This window comes from Taudactylus pleione, unplaced genomic scaffold (assembly GCF_031769625.1).
Source record: "Taudactylus pleione unplaced genomic scaffold, aTauple2 ptg000116l, whole genome shotgun sequence".
NCBI classification, from domain to species: domain Eukaryota; kingdom Metazoa; phylum Chordata; class Amphibia; order Anura; family Myobatrachidae; genus Taudactylus; species Taudactylus pleione.
The window spans coordinates 7,803,172-7,823,039 of NW_028284518.1; the positions used below are offsets into that span (position 1 = coordinate 7,803,172).

General features: G+C 42.8%; 1 long non-coding RNA gene across 1 annotated transcript in view; it reads right to left on the minus strand.

The window, feature by feature from the left end:
* Window positions 1-2,733: 2,733 nt before the first annotated feature.
* Window positions 2,734-19,868, minus strand: part of LOC148524749 (uncharacterized) — a 43,124-nt gene continuing 25,989 nt past the window's right edge. The window contains exon 3 of the long non-coding RNA XR_015878348.1: window positions 2,734-2,875. This is a non-coding gene — a long non-coding RNA (uncharacterized LOC148524749). The remainder of the gene's footprint in view (window positions 2,876-19,868) is intronic.

Sequence of the window (19,868 nt, forward strand, 5' to 3'; positions counted from 1 at the left end):
ACCTACAGTGACACAATACTTGTATGAATATTACAGTGGGGTACAGCAGAGCCCCTGGATGTACACAGCCAGAAGCCCCTGGATGGACACAGTAACCCCTGCCTGTGGATGACACAGCAGCCCCTGGATGGACACAGCAGCTCCTGTCCCTGGATGGATCCAGCAGCCCCTGTTCCTGGATGGACACAGAAGCCCCTGCCCCTGGATGGACACAGCAATCCCTGGATGGACACAGCAGCCCCTGCCCTGGATGGACACGGCAGCCCCAGGAGGACACAGCAGCCCCTGGATGGACACAGAACAGCCCTGACATGAACAACACAAGAGCCACCGCTGGAATGAAAAGGCGCACTGATCACCCGGACATTTATTGAATACAAAACCTGTGAGAATCTGACAGCGGGAGGATGACGTTTTGCCTCATTTTGGATTCTGAGGCAGACGGAAAAACCTGAGCCTGACTCGGATCCTACTCAGAATTGCCATGTTCAGGAGGGTCCGGTTCTCTGGGAACCGGACCCACTCATCTCTAATTCAGAGTGCCGGGATTTGCTGCATATATATACAGGTTGAGTCTCCCATATCCAAAATGCTTGGGACCAGGGGTATTTTGGATATCGGAATATTCCGTATTTTGGAATATTTGCATACCATAATGAGATATCTTGAGAATGGGACCCAAATCTAAACACAGAATGCATTTATGTGTTACATACACCTTATACAAACAGCCTGCAAGTCATTTTATACAATATTTTTAATAATTTTGTGCATAAAAAAAAGTTTGTGTACATACATGAAATTCATTTATGTTTCATATACACCTTATACACAGAGCCTGAAGGTTATTTAATACTGTATTTTAATAATAATTGTGTGCTTTAAACAAAGGTTGTGTACAATGAACTATCAGAAAGCAAAGGCTTCACTCATGCTAAAAATATTCCGTATTTCGGAATATTTGGATATAGGAGACTCAACCTGTACAAATATATATATATATATATATATATATATATATATATATATAATATCTTAATATTTAGAGAGTAGTGACTTCACGTGTGTCACATGACTGACTGTGAAATAAGTATATCAATTCAAATTATAGCAAATGCATATGCACTAAGGCGTCCTGGATGGGCAGATACATCTATATTATTATTTTCTTTTAGATACATTTATTATTTTTCAATGATGTATAACACTATGCTAAATATATTGTAAATTTAGGGAGCATTTTACAAAATGATTTAATGAATAACAGGCAATACCATAATTTTATAATTATGTGATTTGAACAAACACTGCAGGGTCACGGTGTGTTTTACAAAGTGCTCTCATAATGTGAAACCAATCTGTAGACTGGTGCTGTGATTTCTTGAACACACAGAAGCCAAATGCCAAGGAAAGAAAAACCTATTCAAGCATTTTTTTTCCTCTCTCCATACAAAACTCTGTCTGTCAGAAGCATAAACACTTGCAATCATGCACTTCCAAGGATGCATGTGCTATCAAAAAGGGAGGTGTTAATTGCTGTGCTAATTACAACATGATTGTTTTGCACTTGTTTTGCACTTGCAGGTGATTAAATTTTTAACGAAGCATATTACTTGGCACTGTTAGCATAGTTAACACATTTTTTTTTATGCCTTGGGAGAAGTCCCGCACCGTAGACCCTTTGCTGGCTGTAATGTGCTGTTGTGTTTGGAACGAGCCTCTGTTTAGTCTGTCAGTAGCAGCGCCCCAGCTTCCTGCTTGGGAAAAAGCAGCAGCATATTATAATCATACTCAGCATGAGCGCACCGGCCAGATGCGTACGCTGAAATCACCAAGGTATTAGCTAAAAATTAGCCAGTGCTGCTGATGCCAGTCTCCCAGACTTCATTTAAAAACTACAGCAACTCAAGCCAGTAAGACAGCAGTGTCTGATGACTTGAAAGCAAAGTAGAGAAATGACAGCGTGTTTCAAGTGATTTATATCTGCTTTACAGTGTCTAGTCCCAAGTGGACGAAAGCATGGGAAACTTGCATCTGTTACATGGGCAGATTTGTCTCTGTGTGCTCCCACTGAGCAGCAAGCTGCATACATTGAGCACATGAAGTACAGATGCATGCACGCCCACCATAAAAATACACGAACATCAATGAATCAAAACACTTCAGAGATTTGTGATGCCATCTCATTCTCCATTGCTCTACTCCAACCCATCAGAGATGTTGGGTGGTGGCACCTACATTGGCAGGCGCTAATATGCCCTCCAGCTTTTTGTCTCCAGCCGTGATTGCTGGAATAAAATCGAAGCTCAAAATTCAATGAGATAATATTAGTTACCATGCTGACAGCACTTGGCAGATTCAGTCTACTGTAACCACCTACTGATTGTGACTCGTACCTATTAAATATAAAATCTTCCCAAATTAGTCTGCAGAGAAAAACAAAATTAAGACTAATGCGCCATAAAATTTCACATTTCCGTCCTCTGAAATTTTATTGATGCAATTTAAAGATGAAGATATTTATTTTCTAGCAATTGAATTTTAAATATGTTATAATTAAAAGTGCAATCTTTATTTTTGCTTTATTTGCAGTAGGCATAATGTGCCTTGTTGACAGAATGCAATCAAATGTGTTTTAGGCCTTATCATAGCAGGTTAGTAATTGTAGAAACGCTCCAGTAGCCATTTGCGTTGCAATTTTGCAGCTTGACTTTTTTCACGGCAGCTGTCAGCTTTTGATTTCTATATGAATTGCTAGGGCACACTATAAGGTCAGCCACCTTTTACTCTCCCACACACCACAGCATGTGTTCTCTGCTACAGCACTGAAACGATGAGGCCAGGCAGTGTAATCAGAGCATGCTATTGAAGATTTCTGAAAAAAAAAATTAGGTTATAAGATTGTAAGCCATTTCCAAGTTAAAATCAATAGACATCAAACAGGAAAGTATAGAGAAATAGCTAAATAATTTTTCTCTCACATATGTTTTTTTGCAACCACTGCATATGATTACACACCACGCCAATGATTATTTTCATACAAAAACTGTAATCTAAAGCGCTAAGTGTAAATATATATATATATATACACTTTACATTAGTCATTTACATTAGTCATCAATTCAGTTGTTTTTAGTTTTATATATATATATATATATATATAAATTTATATATATATATAAATATAACATTATATATATATATATATATATATATATATATAAAACATATTTTTCTTTTTTTTTTATCTGTTTATACTAGCAATTTAGTCTAGAATACTATTTTTAGGTTCACAGTAGGTGGTGTAGTTCAACATTTCCTCTCCATATTCTGATCTACTATGTAAATGTCATCAACAATAAATTTATTGTTTTGACAAAATAGATAATGCCATATTACATATGTACTTATACAGTTTATGATTATTATTGTAAATTGAACAATTATTCTGGGCACACCATGGTCAATTTAAAATTGTCAGATCTAAATATCGCCCTTAGGGTTACCTACTTATCAACAGCCCTAATGATCAGAGTCCAGTCTCGCAATGACTTGAATGGGAGTTCCTACATTTCCGTGGTCTTTTTGGGAAATTCAATCTAATGAATAACCCATATTGTTGCCTCTGAAACAATATCACTCTAAATATGATAGAAATTCTGTTATATTCAGTATTTGATGTGAAAATGTTTAAAATCTTTACAATAAATAGCCTTGATTTTCGAATAGCAAAATAACATATTATAATATACATTATATAGAACAAAACTCAGAATATGATATAAATTAAATTAAAATTCAAACTCTGTATAAGAGGCATCTACTCAAATATCTAAAAGTTATATAAATAATTATAAATATAATAATTACATGAGCTTTACAAATTCAACATACACAAAGGGCTGTTGCTATGCTCTAACTAGTTTGAAATTCTAACATTTATACAGTTAATGTTAAAAATAGTGCAATATGTCAATAATTTATTCTGAAAAAGTAACTGATTTTATTGATTGATTGATTAAATCAAGTCAATGTATTTTGTGATAGACTAACAGAAACAGGACATAGGGCCTGATTCAGAGCCGCTCGTAAGCGGCCGCTCATTCGCTCCGAGCGATGTTCGCACAACTGCGCATGCATATGGGTTGTAATACGCATGCGCGAACCAGTCATTGCGGTCAGAAATTGTGTGCTCGCAAAATAGCGAATGCCTGCTAATTTGAGTGACAGAATGAGGCGTTTGTGGGTGGTAACAGGGGAAGGTGCTTGAAAACGTGGAGTGGAGATCCGAACGCAGGCGTGCCAAATGGTCAAAATGGGCGTTTTAAGGGTGTGCATAATTAACAAAGCAGCGTCATCGACCACGTCACTTGGTTGTCTTTTAGCCTGAACTGCTCGCATGATTGCGGTAGGAAAATGCTACCACAAGCACTGCGAGCAGTTCATACGCCTTTCGATGTACTCGATTAATCTAATAAATAGCGGAGATAACATAGGATGCGAGCGGCCAGGGGGCGTTTTTTAAAAAATAGCGAGCGCATGTTTCATTCGCTCGTTCAGACATAGAGGCGTCAACAGACCGCAAAGAGCAAGTGCTCTATTTAAATATCCGGCCCCTTTTTCTGAACGAGCGAGCGCAAATAGCGTCCGGCTCTGAATGAGGTCCATAATACATTAGGCAAGTTGTGAATTATTTTTTGAGTAAGCAAAGATTTTCTACATTTAAGAAACAACACTATATTAAGTTTATTCCGTACTTCTTAACTTTCCTGATATAGATGGTAAAGCACTCATAAGAGGTCTCTGCTCTGTCACCCCCTCTGAGGAACATCTTGTTTGTATGCAGGAAAGTTGGAAGGGATGTCTTGCGCATAGCTGTTCTGCATAATGGAAGTTACTGGGTGTTTGGAGGCATCAAAAGTGCTATAAACGCCAGCATAGGTAATGCCACATCCTCTTTGTACTGTTCCATCTTGCAATTGATTCGCTAACTCTCCCATTCAAGTTGCTTCAAAGTTGGGAGGTAGGATATGTTATCCTTTACAGCTTATCAAAACATATATGCAAATGATTTACTTTCAATTGATTAATTAATTGATTTTAAATTCGGTAAACATTTTGGGAAACTTCATATTGCTTTTTTGTAATGTTTTTTAAAACACTGATTAAGCTAAGTATCTATTAAAATATAAATAATATATACCATATTACAGTATAGATGTCTCAGCTTATAATTGTGACAAAGTGACAAGCTTATAACCGTAACAAAGTGACATATTAATACAAATTCTATAACAATAAAAAATAATAGAGCAGATAGCAAAATGGGAAATGTCGGCAATAAGATAATGATTATAAATCTGCATCGATATCTTCTCCAGACACACAGGTTAGTCTGCATCAAATGATTTATTACTAGAATAGGTCTGGTTAGCTAGTGAGCATCATCTGAAACCTGACTGATTATTTTTCAAAGGGCAACAGTGTTATAAAGAATAGTTAATTTACATGTGGGCACCAGTAAGACTGACTACAGTATATTTAGATGTGCATTTTTAAGGAGTTTGATAGCAAGTTTGACAGTACATTTTTATTGTTTGTATGTTATTTACCACTCCTTTATTTGAAAAAACTTATTTTCTTTATTGAAGCATGAAAGCATAAGTCAAAAGTACAATGCAAACAAATAATAAAGCAGGTAAAACAAAAATATATGACAAAAAGGAACAGCAGTATGTGAACCATTAACAAATAAGTAATTAAATAAACAAAAAAGTAATTAGAATGAGAGGTAGACCTGGATCTACAAGAAAAAATAAGAACCGCAGCCCCTATGGAACATATATGGCAAGAGAAGGTATACCAAGTCACTGGTAATATGAGGTATTATGGTGTATCAGGTTGCATGGTGGAAAAGTAAATTGGGGGGTCTTGAGTACACACATGGGTTTCATACCAAAGTGTACCCAGAAAACATTTGCAGAGTTGTTCCCTAAGTGAACGAGTGAGGGTGTCAATGAAACTCTCTTGTCTCAAAGAAATGCGCTATAAACTCTTTTTGCATGGATGCTTCCAACCAATCCATTCAGAAGTCATGAAAGAGCTTCTCTAAAAATAGTGAGAATGACAGAGGGGCAGATTGTATCCACAACTGCAAAATAAATTTTTTGGCTGCAGCAATTACAAGTAATAATTTCCTTGCCCCTTAGCAACCCGCATGCTTTCAGGCAGGATACCAAGGATGGCTTATAGAGGGGAAAGGGTAAATAGCTTACCAAGTGACAAGTAACATAATGCCCTACCTGAGCCCAAAATCATCTAATCATAGGACATGCCCAAAAACAATGTGCCAGGTCCGCCTTCAGAGAGCCACAGTAGGGACAGGAAAGATCCTACACCAGCCCTACCAATATCTATTAAGAGGAGAAAAAAATGTCCTATGGAATATGGCAAGAAAAAGTTCTACATATGATGCCACCGGGATTAATTTAAAAGACTCAGCTGGTGTCCACAATATTTTGTATGTGGCCAGAGATGGGAAGTGATCCCTTCAACCACTTCAAAACAGTTTTTATTAAGTATGTGGACTTTGCAGTTTTGACTGCATTCCCCATATGTACAAAGCTCTGGAGAGCTAAACTTTTTGGAGGTTGTATCCGGTAGACAATGCCATCTATACATGGTGTTGACTAATGTAATCCTTTGAGCTCCTTTTCACATTCTTCCCTGAGATGGATCCAATAGGATCCCTTCCAGTGTCCCCTGTGGCTTGCGCATCGGCCAGCTCATGCGTAGAAGGACTGCTCAGTCATAAAACTGGAAGTCCTATCATCACAAACGACAACTATTTTCAGAAGAGCTGGCCTTTAATCACATTTCTACATACAGTATATACTGGCATTATTAACACTGATATTCATGCGGTAAATGGCGGGATGTATCGTATCCATAAGTGTTGCAAATTTTGAACTTCAAGAAGATTGTACCATCAACATGTACGTGACCAATGACCAATGACTAATGAGCGAGAGAAATTCAATTGTATTTCAAATCAGTTAAACTTTATAAGCATCTCTAGTCCATCCTATTACCTACCACAGGACCATATCCATCATTAATTTCAACTTCACAGTTTTTCTCCTAAATAATACTCAAGTCAACCTCATTTATGTTTTTTATGAAAATGAAGAAACAGTGGACTGTCTTTATTATATGTGTTTTAGAACGTTTATTACATTGGTCAAAATGCTCTGTTTTAAATGCACAAGAAAGGTACAAAGCAGGGTCCCATGACAGATTTCAAAGATTCTAGGGAGATAAACAGCGAATACCTCAAGTGTAAATTGGCAATGGCATTGAAATAATCACATCTCACAAAACAAAATGTCATTTTTGATTGTGAATACAAAGCAGAATACAATTATGCTCCAAGCTCACACTCAGCAATGAATGTCTTGTTACAGCCGCTTTTATTAGAAGATACAACATTTTACAACCCAAAAATCTTGGACTGAAAAAAACATAGAAATTACATTTGCAAAATTTTACTACCTTGAAATGACTAGAGAAGAGCGGGTTCAGATTTCAGAGATCCGAACCCACCTGAACTTAAGAGATACGCGGCAGATCCGAGTTGGCTCGGGTTTTTGCCGCCTGACTCGGATATCAAAATGAGGTAAAATGTCATCATCCCACTGTCGGATTCTCACGTGTTTTGGATTGTATAAAAGGTCCCACGATCGCCGCCATTTTCATTCAGGCTGGGGAGAGTGAAGAGGAAGGAGGGAGGGGGCTGTGCTGTGTTGTTGCTGATTGTGTTTAAATGGCAGGCTACTGTTGTCACTTGTCAGGAGCTGGCTGCTGCGTAGGGGCTGGTTGGCTGTTGTCACGCTTGTCATAGGGGCTGTCTGTTGTCCACTCCATACTAGGGCTGGCTGCTGTGCTGGGATGTGCCTGTGTTACTCTATCTACTATACTAGGAGCTGTTCTGCAGACAGAAGAGAGGGGCTTCAGTGGCTCCTGTGTCACTGCAGTCCATAAGCTCTGCTGCTGTGTTGTCCAGGGGGTGCTCTGTCCATCAGGGGTGCTCTTCACCCCCAGTGTGAAAAAAAAGAAAGATTTTTCTTCTGTGTGAGCTGCGCAGGGGTGCTGCCTTTGTTTATCAGGGGGCCGCTGCCTCATTCAGGGGTACTCTTCCCTCCCCAAGAGTGAAAACAAATAAAAAAATTAAAAGGGTTTTTTTTCTGTGTGTGCATTAGCCACACTTCTCAGCAAAGTAGCTGCGCAGGAGACAGTGCTGCCTGTGCCATTTATCAAGAGACTGCTGCCTCATTCAGGTGCTCTTCTTCCCAAGCGCCATCAAAAAATCAATTCAATCAATCAATGTGTTTTTTTTCTCTGTGTGTGTGCTCATTAGGCACACTTATCACCAGTAATGTAGCTGCACAGGGGTGCTGCCTGTGTCATTTATCATGAGGCTGCTGCCTCATTCGGGTGCTCACCCTCCCAAGTGCCAAAAAAATAATAATCAATCAAATAATCAATCAATGTGTTTTTTTTCTGTGTGTGTGCACACGTTAGGCACACTTATCACCAGCAACGTAGCTGCGCAGGGGTGCTGCCTGTGTTGTTTATCAAGAGACTGGTGCCTCGTTCTGGTGCTCTCCCTCCCAAGTGCCAAAAATGAATTAATTAATCAATCAATGTGTTTTTTTTCTCTGTGTGTGCATTAGGCAAACTTATCATCAGCAACATAGCTGCACAGGGGTGCTGCCTGTGTCGTTTATCAAGAGGCTGCTTCCTCATTAGGGTGCTCTCCCTCCCAAGTGCCAAAAAAAATTAATTAATCAATCAATTAATCAATGTGTTTTTTTTTCTGTGTATGTGTGCGCGTTAGCCATGAGATCACAAATGCCTCAGCTGAGATTTGCCTAAACATTTTCAAAAGGTGACAATAGAGGATATGGTTTAAAAAATGGAATAAAGCAGCTAAAACTGCACTGACAAGGTTCCTGGCTGTGCTGAAAACTCTTTCTGAGTACACACTGGAAGGTGGGCAGCTCAAGTAAAGCAAAGGCAGTTTGTGCAAGGGCCTCCAAATGACCTTTTTTTCCTGCCAGTAGTCAAATGGCCTGTGTGACATGCCTATTAGCATGCTATCATTAACATTTTTTAAATAGTCCTCAACCATTCTTTAAATTGTCACCATATCAGATGGAGTCACACTAGAGGTGTCATTAATCGTAGGCAAGTCTTCTGACTCGACCAGATGTCAAAACTTGGTTGTGTTGACTCATCTGCATCACCAGTGGGTGTTTTGAAAGTTTATTTATTTCTGAGCAGATGCACTAGCTGGAGAAACTGAAGGAGAAGCCATCGCTGTATCAAGTGCCACTTGAGCTCTTCAGATCTGTATCCATTGGGTAGCAGAAACAACATATTCATCCCTTTTGGGCTGAAAATCCACTCCCAGCAGAAGGCATGGTGCTCAAGGATTCTCAACAAAGACACAACGTAAGACTTAAACCTTAAATCTGAAATCTTGCATTTGCTCTGTTCCACTTGTCCACATATCTGTGCTTGTTAAGTGGACAGTGGGTACAATGACAGTCTGAAGGCCACTAAATAACCATGTTTTTTTTAATGTCCCTGTACAGGTTGGGAAAAAGTTTCAAGTGGAATCTTTGAAAATTAATATTTAACAGTCAATTGTTTTGGAAAGTACTCTTCCTGGTCCCCTTCTGGGATGAAAATCCACTCCTAGCAGCAGAAGCAGGTGCAGGATTCTCAAGAAAGACACAACGTAAGACCTTAAATCTGAAATTTTTAATTTGCTCTGTTCCACTTGTCCACATATCTGTGCTGGTGGACAGTGGGTACAATGGCAGTTTGGGGGCCATTAACTATGTTTTTTTTATGTCTCTGTACAGGTTGGGAAATGCTTTTCAAGTGGAATCTTTGAACAGTCAATTGTTTTGGAAAGCACTACTAGAAGTCTTCCTAGTCCCCTTCTTGGATGAAAATCCACTCCCAGCTGCAGGCATGGTGCTCAAGCATTCCTCTGGGGCAAGGACTGATGTGAATGAGAGAAATATTTTCTGTAAATGCCTCCCCTCTCCTCCCTCATAAATTTACTTCGGAATCAAAAAATTTAATTTAATTTAGTACCAATCAACCCTTCCTGTCCCTGCCTTCAACTACATACCTACTCCAACTCCCTCAGGCCTTTTGAATAATAAAAACATTTGTTTCCTGATGTGCCATGTTGGAAGTTGAACTGCCACGTGTTTGTGCCGCCCACTGCTGCCGCTTAGCTTAGTCAGCCAGCTAGCTTGGTGCAAATTCTGTGCCTAAACTGGATGAAAACAATATTGTGAGCTGTGAAGTGGTCAAAATTGACTGTAAATGAGTGGAAATAAATGTTATTGAGGTTAATAATACTGTAGGAACAAAAACAGGTCCAAATTATATGATTTTAGCTGTTTTTTTTATTTAAAAAAAAAAAATCCAGATACAAAACCAAAAAGGAAAACACGAAAGGGTGGTTATGGCAAAACCAATCCAGAGAGGAGATACAGATCCAAAACCAAAACACGGGGGTCAGCGCACATCTCTAGAAATTACTACTTTAAGCAGTTATTAAAAAGTTTGAAGACCACATTACATAAATCTACAATTGGGGGCTAATATCCACCTGTTAAATCAATTAACCTGTCAAATTACTTAAAACATCAATATTTATCAATATATTTCTCATCATATTCAAAGCTGACTAATAAATGCAATACTTTCGGAAAGGTCAAGAGAGTTCTTAAACCTATATCTCTTCTCTTAATAATTTTGGAACTCGTATGATAGATGGGATGTAGTTAGAGGTTAGGCACTAGTGGGAGGGTTAGGGTTAGGAATTAGGGGGTTGGGTTAGGTTTTTAGCTGCAGAGTGGGAGGGTTAGGTTTAGGCATTAGGGAGAAAGGTAAGGTGAGGGTTACGATTAGGCACCAAGGAGGAAGGTTTAGGGCTAGAGTTAGGATACCTACTGACAGGTGTCAGTATCCTAATCCTGTTTAGATGCCGGCATTGGGATTCCGACTGCTGGGTTCCCAAGATCCGGCATCCTGCACCCAGGGGCTCATGGGAAGAAGGGTGCATGGCCTAATTGTGGGAGGAGTGGCCACGCCCCCTAGGAAGAAGAAAAACATTTTTTTTGCAGCACTGCAAAGCAGGGAGGGGGGCGCTGTGAGCCCCTCAGCTCGGTGCATAGCCAGTGGAGGGCACGATCAGTGTGATTGCTCACCCCACAGGCATAAGAGACTGCTGTGGCAACTACTTAGCATCCACGAGCAGTCTCACAGTGCAGCCCAACACACAGCAGCATGTGCTGGGCTGCTTTGATGTAAGAGGGAGGGGGGGTGGCGCCAGATCCGGGCCCCCATCAAGCCCTTCCAGCAAGCCCAGGCCCGGGTAAATAGTACCCGCTCTCCTCCCTCTCTGCCCCCCTGCCTGTACCCGACCCATATCATATAATCTCCCATAAACCCTTATTCTAAAAGTTGGTATCATGGTATTCCTCCTGCCTGGCTTCTCACCAGCACGTTGTATAGCTCCCAAACATGTTGGGTGGTGGCTAGGTTTCCTTTATTGTTTCTGCAGGCTCCTTCAACACTAATGCTGAAGAAAATGCCAATAAAATGGAAGAGAAAGAAGTAATTGTTTAGAAATAGTAATATTGTTTGTGATGCTTCTGAAATAATGATTGATCCAGGACCCTAGTTTATTTTCTCCCAATCTGAGATGGGTAGACACATACTGATGATTGCTGGCTTTGACAAACCACACCTTATTAAATCTACTCCAAGATGTTTGAATGAAGAATAGCAGCTACAAGGAGATTTAAACAATAGATATAATAGACAGCTAAGTACAAAACTTTCTGGACATTATTACAAGAAAAGTATTGTATTAGACTCCTATGTTAAAAGCTAACTTTGAATGAGACTTAAGGTGCGTACACACTGAGCGACCTAGCAATTCAACAATAACGACCAATGATTTCCTTTGAAGTTCCTGGCCTCTGTCATGAACGATATCATTCATATCCTTCATACACAGTGAACGACATGATGAACGATTTTGCCTACGATCAATGAACAACAATGGAGCAAAGACAAGATAAGATGGAGGAAAGAGAGTGTCCTGGGAGTGGCCACAAACATGAAGATCATTTGTTGTTGGTCGTTTTCCATAAAACAAATGACTACAATATAGTTAAAATTGGCCTGCATGTACGTGTGATGAACGACAATGAACAACGACCTACGGGAGCGCACATCGTTGGTCGTTATCGTTCATAATTTTTAGGGAAAAAATGAATGATATTTTGAACGACTGAACGATAATGATATCGTTATCGTTGGGTCGAGAAAAATATTGCCCAGTGTGTACGCACCTTTAGGAGTTCAGAATCACTAAGGAAAACAACTGTAAAAATAGTAATACAAGTTTACTTTACTTTCACAGAGGGCACAAAAACAAATCAACAACCATAATGTAAAGGTAGATGGGGAGAAGCATTATCAGCTCCAAAAATTAAAGCAGGTATTGGCGACTGAATTGTTTATGCAGCTTCTGATGGTGTGTTATAGCTGGAATGAGAAGAGGTAATGGAAGGTGGAGATATGAAATTGAAAGATGTGGTGTCAGCTACTGTCATCAACAAATTTCCAGAGATCATCAAAGTAGGAGCCTGCCCATAGGTGATCTGTGCAATAGAGCATCCAATGGAAGTATGCACAATACTGTACCAGTGTAAATTGGTGCTATAATGACTCAACTCTGAAGATTTGTTGATCTTATAATTCACCTGCCATCCAATGCTGTAATCTGCGTCTGAGCAGTGCATAAGCTGCTCATAATTGTATACCTACATGTACCCTAATTTTGGTGACCAAATAAACTAATAAATATAACAGTTCTTCTGTGTCATTGTATTTATAATATGTAGTTAATTAATGCACCGTGCCTGAAAATGACACAGGGCTCAGCCCATGATGTAGGAGATACAGGAGACAATGATGAGGTAAGGGGAGACACGTTTCAAGAAGCAGGAGATCAAAGGGGCAGAAGTGGTCAGCAGTGGTGTAACTAGGGTATTTGGAGCCCAGGGCAAATCTAAAAATGGAGCCCCCCCATGTGCGAGCGCCAAAGGCACGTGCGGCAAAATAAATGGGCGTGTCCACTTAAAATGGGTGGTGTCAACATGACACACACCCCTTTCTCATCACTCTGAACATTCCTTTCCATTCTATATGCACCTTAATGCAGTGCCCCTTATACAGTCCCCAATATGCAATGCCCCCAGTAGTGGTCCACCTTATGCAGGCCCCCAGTAGTGCCCCTTATACAATACCCCCAGTATGCAATGGCCCCAGTAGTGGTCCCTCTTGTGCAGGTCCCCAGTAGTTATCCCCCTTATGCAGTGCCCCATGTAGTGGTCCCTCCTATGCAGTGCCCCCAGTAGTGATCCCCCCTATCCAGGGCCCCTTATACAGTGCCCCTGTAGTGATCCCCCCTATCCAGTGCCCCTTATACAGTGCCCCCTGTAGTGGTCCTCCCTGTTCAGTGCCCCCAGTAGTGGTCCAGTGCAGTGCACCTTGTGCCCCCAGTAGTAAGCCCCTTATATAGTGCCCCCCAGTAGTAGCCCCCCCTATGGAGTGCCCCCCAGTAGTAGTCCCACCTATGCAGTGCCCCAGTAGTGGTCACCCCTATGCAGTGCCCCTTATATAGTGCCCCCAGTAATAGTCCCCCCATGCAGTGCCCCCAGTAGTGGTCCACCAATGCAGTGCCCCCAGTAGTAGTACCCCCCCAGTAGTGGTGTCCCCCCCGATGCAGTACCCCCAGTAGTAGTCCCCCCAGTAGTAGTCCCCAGTAGAGGTTCCCCCCGATGCAGTGCACCCATTAGTAGTCCCCCCTGATGCAGTGCCCCCAGTAGTAGTCCCCCCCAGTAGAGGTCCCCCCCAGATGTAGAGCCCCCAGTAGTGCAGACAAACACACAAGTAAAAAAACACTTACCTGAATCCCCGCTCTGGCTCTGACTCCTGCTCCCGCTGCCATCCGCACAGCAGTCTTCCCGGGCTGGCGCGCTCTGCATTATGGGAGAGATGTCATGACGTCTCTACCATCATCCACTGCAGGACCCGGAAGGCGGAGCTCATGATTGAGCTCCAGCCTGGCTCTCGCAGTGGGCACAGCAGCAGCCAATGAGAGTCTGTCTAACTCTCATTGGCTGCTGAAACACACACATCGCTGCCGCACTGGCGGCGATGTGTGTGTAAATGTGTAGTGCGACCACGCTCACTGCGGTCTGCACTACATAGGCTAACTAGGATGGGCTGGTACCATGGCTGGCGGCCCCTCCCTGGACCGCCGGTACCACGGTGCCCAGGGCACGAGCCCCAGCGGCCCTGCCTTAGTTATGCCACTGGTGGTCAGGGGATGCATGAATTATTGGACCAAGGGAGTAGAGTCATGGGGTAAAGCAAAGCTCAGGTGAAGTAGGAATGACTTGTCTCTGGAAACAAAAAGAGCACGATAGGGATCAGGAGAACTCCGGATCAAGCAAAAAAATAAGTCCATTAGGAATCAAAAAACACACATTCTGAGGGGCATCTTCCGAGGCCAGGTGAGTTAGGGATCAAAGATCCAGTGGGTAATAAGGGATGCAGAGCAAATTTTAGGAAATAAAGGAGATGTCAGAGTGTTGGGCTGCAGAAGGGGCAAAGAGATTATTGGACAGAAATTATGATTTAGGCCAGAATGCAAATGTCACTTTTCATCATAAGATGACATTTGATGTGTGCACCATCTCACAGCATGATGACATCACATAGCATGCCTCTTTTTCTTATCAATTACCTGTGCTGCTGTGAGCAGTGTTTTATATATTTATTCATATCTAAATAGTATTGCATAGCAGATTGTTAGTAGTGGGTCATCCAACAAACAATGAAAATAAATGCTGCTGTTCAGGATGTAGATGGTCAGAATACCGGCTCCAGATCCCAACAGTTATCAGAATATCGGATCCAGAATCCCGACGGTCAGAATCCTGGCGGTAAGTATCAGACTTAGTGTTAGGGGTTTGATTAGGGTTAGGCAATAGGAGGGCTAGGGTTAGGCTGCGGGATGGGAAGGTTAGGGTTGGGCTGCAGGACGGGAGGTTTAGGGGGAGGGTTAGGGTAAGGGTTATAATACATTAAAAAAATCTGTCAGAATGCTGCTGACCATCGGCATCCCTTGCTGTTCAGTGTCACAGTATGCTAGTAACTACTACTGCATGATTCCATCTGGGCTTGATAAATAGGAGTGAACTTACCTTTGGTTATGTGCACAGCTACTATGCTGAGTCAGAGCTGGATTAAGGCGGGGCACAGGGTATACACTAGGGGTGAGTGGGTTCGGATTTCTGAAATCCGAACCCCCCGAGCCCCCCCGATCCGAGTCAGGCTCGACTTTTCCCGCCTGACTCGGATCTGAAATCGAGGCAAAATGTCATCATCCCGCCTTTCGGGTCTCGCGGGTTTTGGATTCTATATAAGGTACCCGCGTCGGTGCCATTTTCTCACTCGGCTGTGGACAGTGAAGAGGGAGGGTGGGAGTTAGGGCTGGCTGGGCTGTATAGTGTAGTGTAGTGTAGAGCAGTGTAGTGCTGTGCTGCTGTTGTCCATAGGGGCTGTGTCCACTCCTCCAAAGTCCATAGGGGCTGGCTATGTTGTGCTGCTGTTGTCCATAGGGGCTGTGTCCACTCCTCCAAAGTCCATAGGGGCTGGCTGTGTTGTTGTTGTCCATAGGGGCTGTGTCCACTCCTCCAAAGTCCAGACGGGCTGTGTCCACTCCTCCAAAGTCCATAGGGGCTGGCTGTGTTGTGCTGTGCTGCTGTTGTCCATAGGGGCTGTGTCCACTCCTCCAAAGTCCATAGGGGCTGGCTGTGTTGTGCTGTGCTGCTGTTGTCCATAGAAGCTGTGTTCACTCCTCCAAAGTCCATAGGGGCTGGCTGTACTGTGTTGTGCAGTCAGTTGTCCATAGGGGCTGTGTCCACTCCAAAGTCCTGTGCAGTGTCCCAGTCCTAAAGGGGTGCTGTAGTGTTGCTCTGTCCATCAGGGGTGCTCCCCCAGAGTGCAAAAAAAATAAATATTTTTTCTATATTTGTGAATTGTGTGCACAGTAGCTGCACGTGCATCAACAAAGTAGCGCCAAGTGTACACCTATGTCATAAGTAAGTGCACTCCAAACCAAATAAAAAAATATTTTCTGTGTTTGTGAATTGTGTGCACTGTGGCTGCATGTGCATCAACAAAGGAGCAGCACCAAGCGTGCGCCTGTGTCCCATAAGTAAAGGGCCGGCTGGTTTGTCCGTTAAAGGGTGCTGTAACCCCCAAAGTACACTCCAAAAAAAATTTAAAAATATATTTTTTTGTGTTTGTGAATTGTGTGCACAGTAGCTGCACGTGCATCAACAAAGTAGCGCCAAGCGTGTGCCTCTGTCATAAGTAAAGGGCCGGCTGGCTGGACCGTTAAAGGGTGCTGTAACCCCCAAAGTGCACGCCAAACCAAATAAAATTTTTTTTTCTGTGTTTGGGAATTGTGTGCACTGTGGCTGCACGTGCATCAACAAAGGAGCAGCGCCAAGCGTGCGCCTGTGTCCCATAAGTAAAGGGCCAGCTGGCTTGTCTGTTAAAGGGTGGAGTAACCCTCAAAGTGCGCTCCACAACAAATAAAAAATTATCTTATTTTTCTGTCTTTGTGAATTGTGTAGGCTGTAGCTGCACCTGCATCCTCAAAGCAGCAGCGACAAGCGTGCGTCTGTCTGTTAAAGGGTGGTGTAACCCCCAAAGTGCACTCCAACAAAAATAAAACATTTTCTTCTGTGTTTCTGAATTGTCTGCACTGTACGTGCATCCTCAAAGCAGCAGCACCAAGCGTGCGTCTGTCTGTTAAAGGGTGGTGTAACCCTCAAAATGCGCTCCACAAAGAATAAAAAAATCTCCTTTTTTTTCTGTCTTTGTGAATTGTGTGGGCTATAGCCGCACCTGCATCCTCAAAGCAGCAGCGCCAAGCGTGCGTCTGTCTGTTAAAGGGTGGTGTAACCCTCAAAGTGCGCTCCACAAAGAATAAAAAAAACTTTTTTTCTGTCTTTGTGAATTGTGTGCACTGTAGCAGCGCCAAGGAGCAGCGCCAAGTATGCGCCTGTGTCCCATAAGTAAAGAGCCAGCTGGCTCATTTCTTAAAGGGTGGTGTAACCCACAAAGTCTCCAACAAAAACACAAAATTAATTTCTGTGTTTGTGTGCGCCTTAGCCGCACGTATATATCAATATAACATAAATGGAGGACAAAACTTTCTCCGATAAAAATAAAATAGGGAAAGATCAAGAACCACTTCCTCCTAGTGCTGAAGCTGCTGCCACTAGTCATGACATAGACGATAACATGCCATCAATGTCGTCTGCCAAGGCCAATGCCCAATGTCTTAGTAGGGGGCACATACAATCCCAAATGATAAAGTTCAGGAAAATGACCTTAAAAAAACATTTAAATCAACTGAGGAGAAACGTAAACTTGCCAATATGCCATTTACGAGACGGAGTGGCAAGGAACGGCTAAGGTCTTTCCCTATGTTCATGACTAGTTCTTCAGCTTAACATGACTATGGAAGATATCACAAATGAGAGTCCAAGTGTGGTGGCGGTTGCGCTGCCTGACCTTCCCAGCACTGGATTGTAAGAGGTGGCTCTTTGTCACTGTTGATGTACAACAGGATGAGGATACTGGTGTAGCTGGCGTTGAGGAGGAAGTTGGCGAGGAGGATTCTGATGGTGATGTGGTTTGTTTAAATCAGGCTCCAGGGAAGACAGTTGTTGTCCGTGAGATGAAAAAGCCCATCACGGTCATGCCTGGGCAGAAGACCAAACATTCCACTTCTTTGGTCTGGCAATATTTATATCCAAATCCAGACAACAACTGTCTTGCCATATGTACCATATGTAAAGGTTAAATAAGTAGGGGTAGGGACGTTAACCACCTAGGAACATCCTCCCTTATACGGCACCTGCAGCACGTTCATAAAAAGTTGTTATCAAGTTCAGAAACTTTGGCTAAGACCGTAAGCAGTCCAGGGACACCTAAAATCCCGTTGTCCTGTTGTATCCAAGCGCCTGCAAACCACACCGTCAACTCCCTCCTCGTCAATTTCCTCCTTAGTCAGGATCGGAAGTAGTCCTGCAGGCCATGTCACTGGCATGACTGACTCTCCTATCCGGGATTCCTCCGGAGGATCCTGCATTGCTACACCTACTGCTGCTGCTGTTGCTGCTGCTGGGAGTTGTTCATTATCCCAGAGAGGAAATAGGAACACCACTACTTTTACTAAACAATTGACCCTCCAACAGTCCTTAGCGAGGAGGATGAAGTACGACAGCAGTCATCCTGAAGCAAAACGTATAACTGAGGCCTTGACTGCTATGTTGGTGTTAGAAGTGCGTCCGGTATCCGCCTTTAGTGCAGTGGGATTTAGACAATTGATGGAGGTAGTGTGTCTTTGTTTCCAAATCCCGTCTAGATTCCACTTCACTAGGCAGGCGATACCGAGATTGTACAGAAACGTCAGAAAAAGTGTCCTCAGTGTCCTGTAAAATGCGGTTGTACCCAATGTCCACTTAACCACGGACATGTGGAACAGGGCAGACTAAGGACTATATGACTGTGACAGCCCACTGGGTAGATGTATCACCTTACGCAGCAACAACAGCAGCATCACCAGTAGCAGCATCTCGGAAATGCCAGCTCGTTCCAAGGCAGGCTACGCCTGGTATCACCGGTTTCAGTAAGAGGCACACCGCCGACAACCTCTTAGAGAAATTGAAGGAAATCATCGCCCAGTGGCTTTCCCCACTTAGACTCTCCTGGGGATTTGTGATATCTGACAACGCCACCAATATTGTGCGGGAATTACATCTGGGCAAATTCCAGCACGTCCCATGTTTGTGCAGAATTTTCTGAAAAGTGACAGGGGCGTGCAGGAGACGCTTTGGGTGGCCCGAAAAATTTCTGGCCACTTTCACCATTCAGCGACTGCGTGCACCTGTGTCATAAGTAAAGGGCCGGCTGGCTTGTCCGTTAAAGGGTGCTGTAACCCCCAAAATGTACTCCAAAAGTCTGTCTGTTAAAGGAACACATTGGTGACAGCATCCAAGTAGGCATGTCAGACAGTCCGTACCTGTACTGGCAGGAAAAAGAGGCAATTTGGAGGCCCCTGTACAAACTGGCTCTATTTTACCTGAGTTGCCCCCCTCCAGTGTGTGCTCCGAAAGAGTGATTAGTGCAGCTGGGAACCTTGTCAGCGAAAGGCGTAGGAGGTTGCTTCCACAAAATGTGGAGAAGATGATGTTCATAAAAATGAATTATCAACTCTTCCAGGGAGACCAGCCTTCAGAACGTACAGAGGGACCTGTGGTGGTGGATTCCAACAGGGACGAATTAATGCTCTGTGAGGATGAGGATGTACACAACACTGAAGAGGGTGAGGAATCGGTGGATGAGGAGGATGAGGACGACATCTTGCCTCCGTAGAGCCAGTTTGTGCAGGGACAGATTAATTAACAGCTTGTTTTGTGGGGGCCCAAACGAACCAATCATTTCAGCCACAGTCGTGTGGCAGACCCTGGCGCTGAAATGATTGGTTTGTTAAAGTGTGCATGTCCTGTTTATACAACATAAGGGTGGGTGGGAGGTCTCAAGGACAATTCCATCTTGCACCTCTTTTTTTCTTTGCATTATGTACTGTTTGTGGCCTAGTTTTTCAAACTGCCATCCTG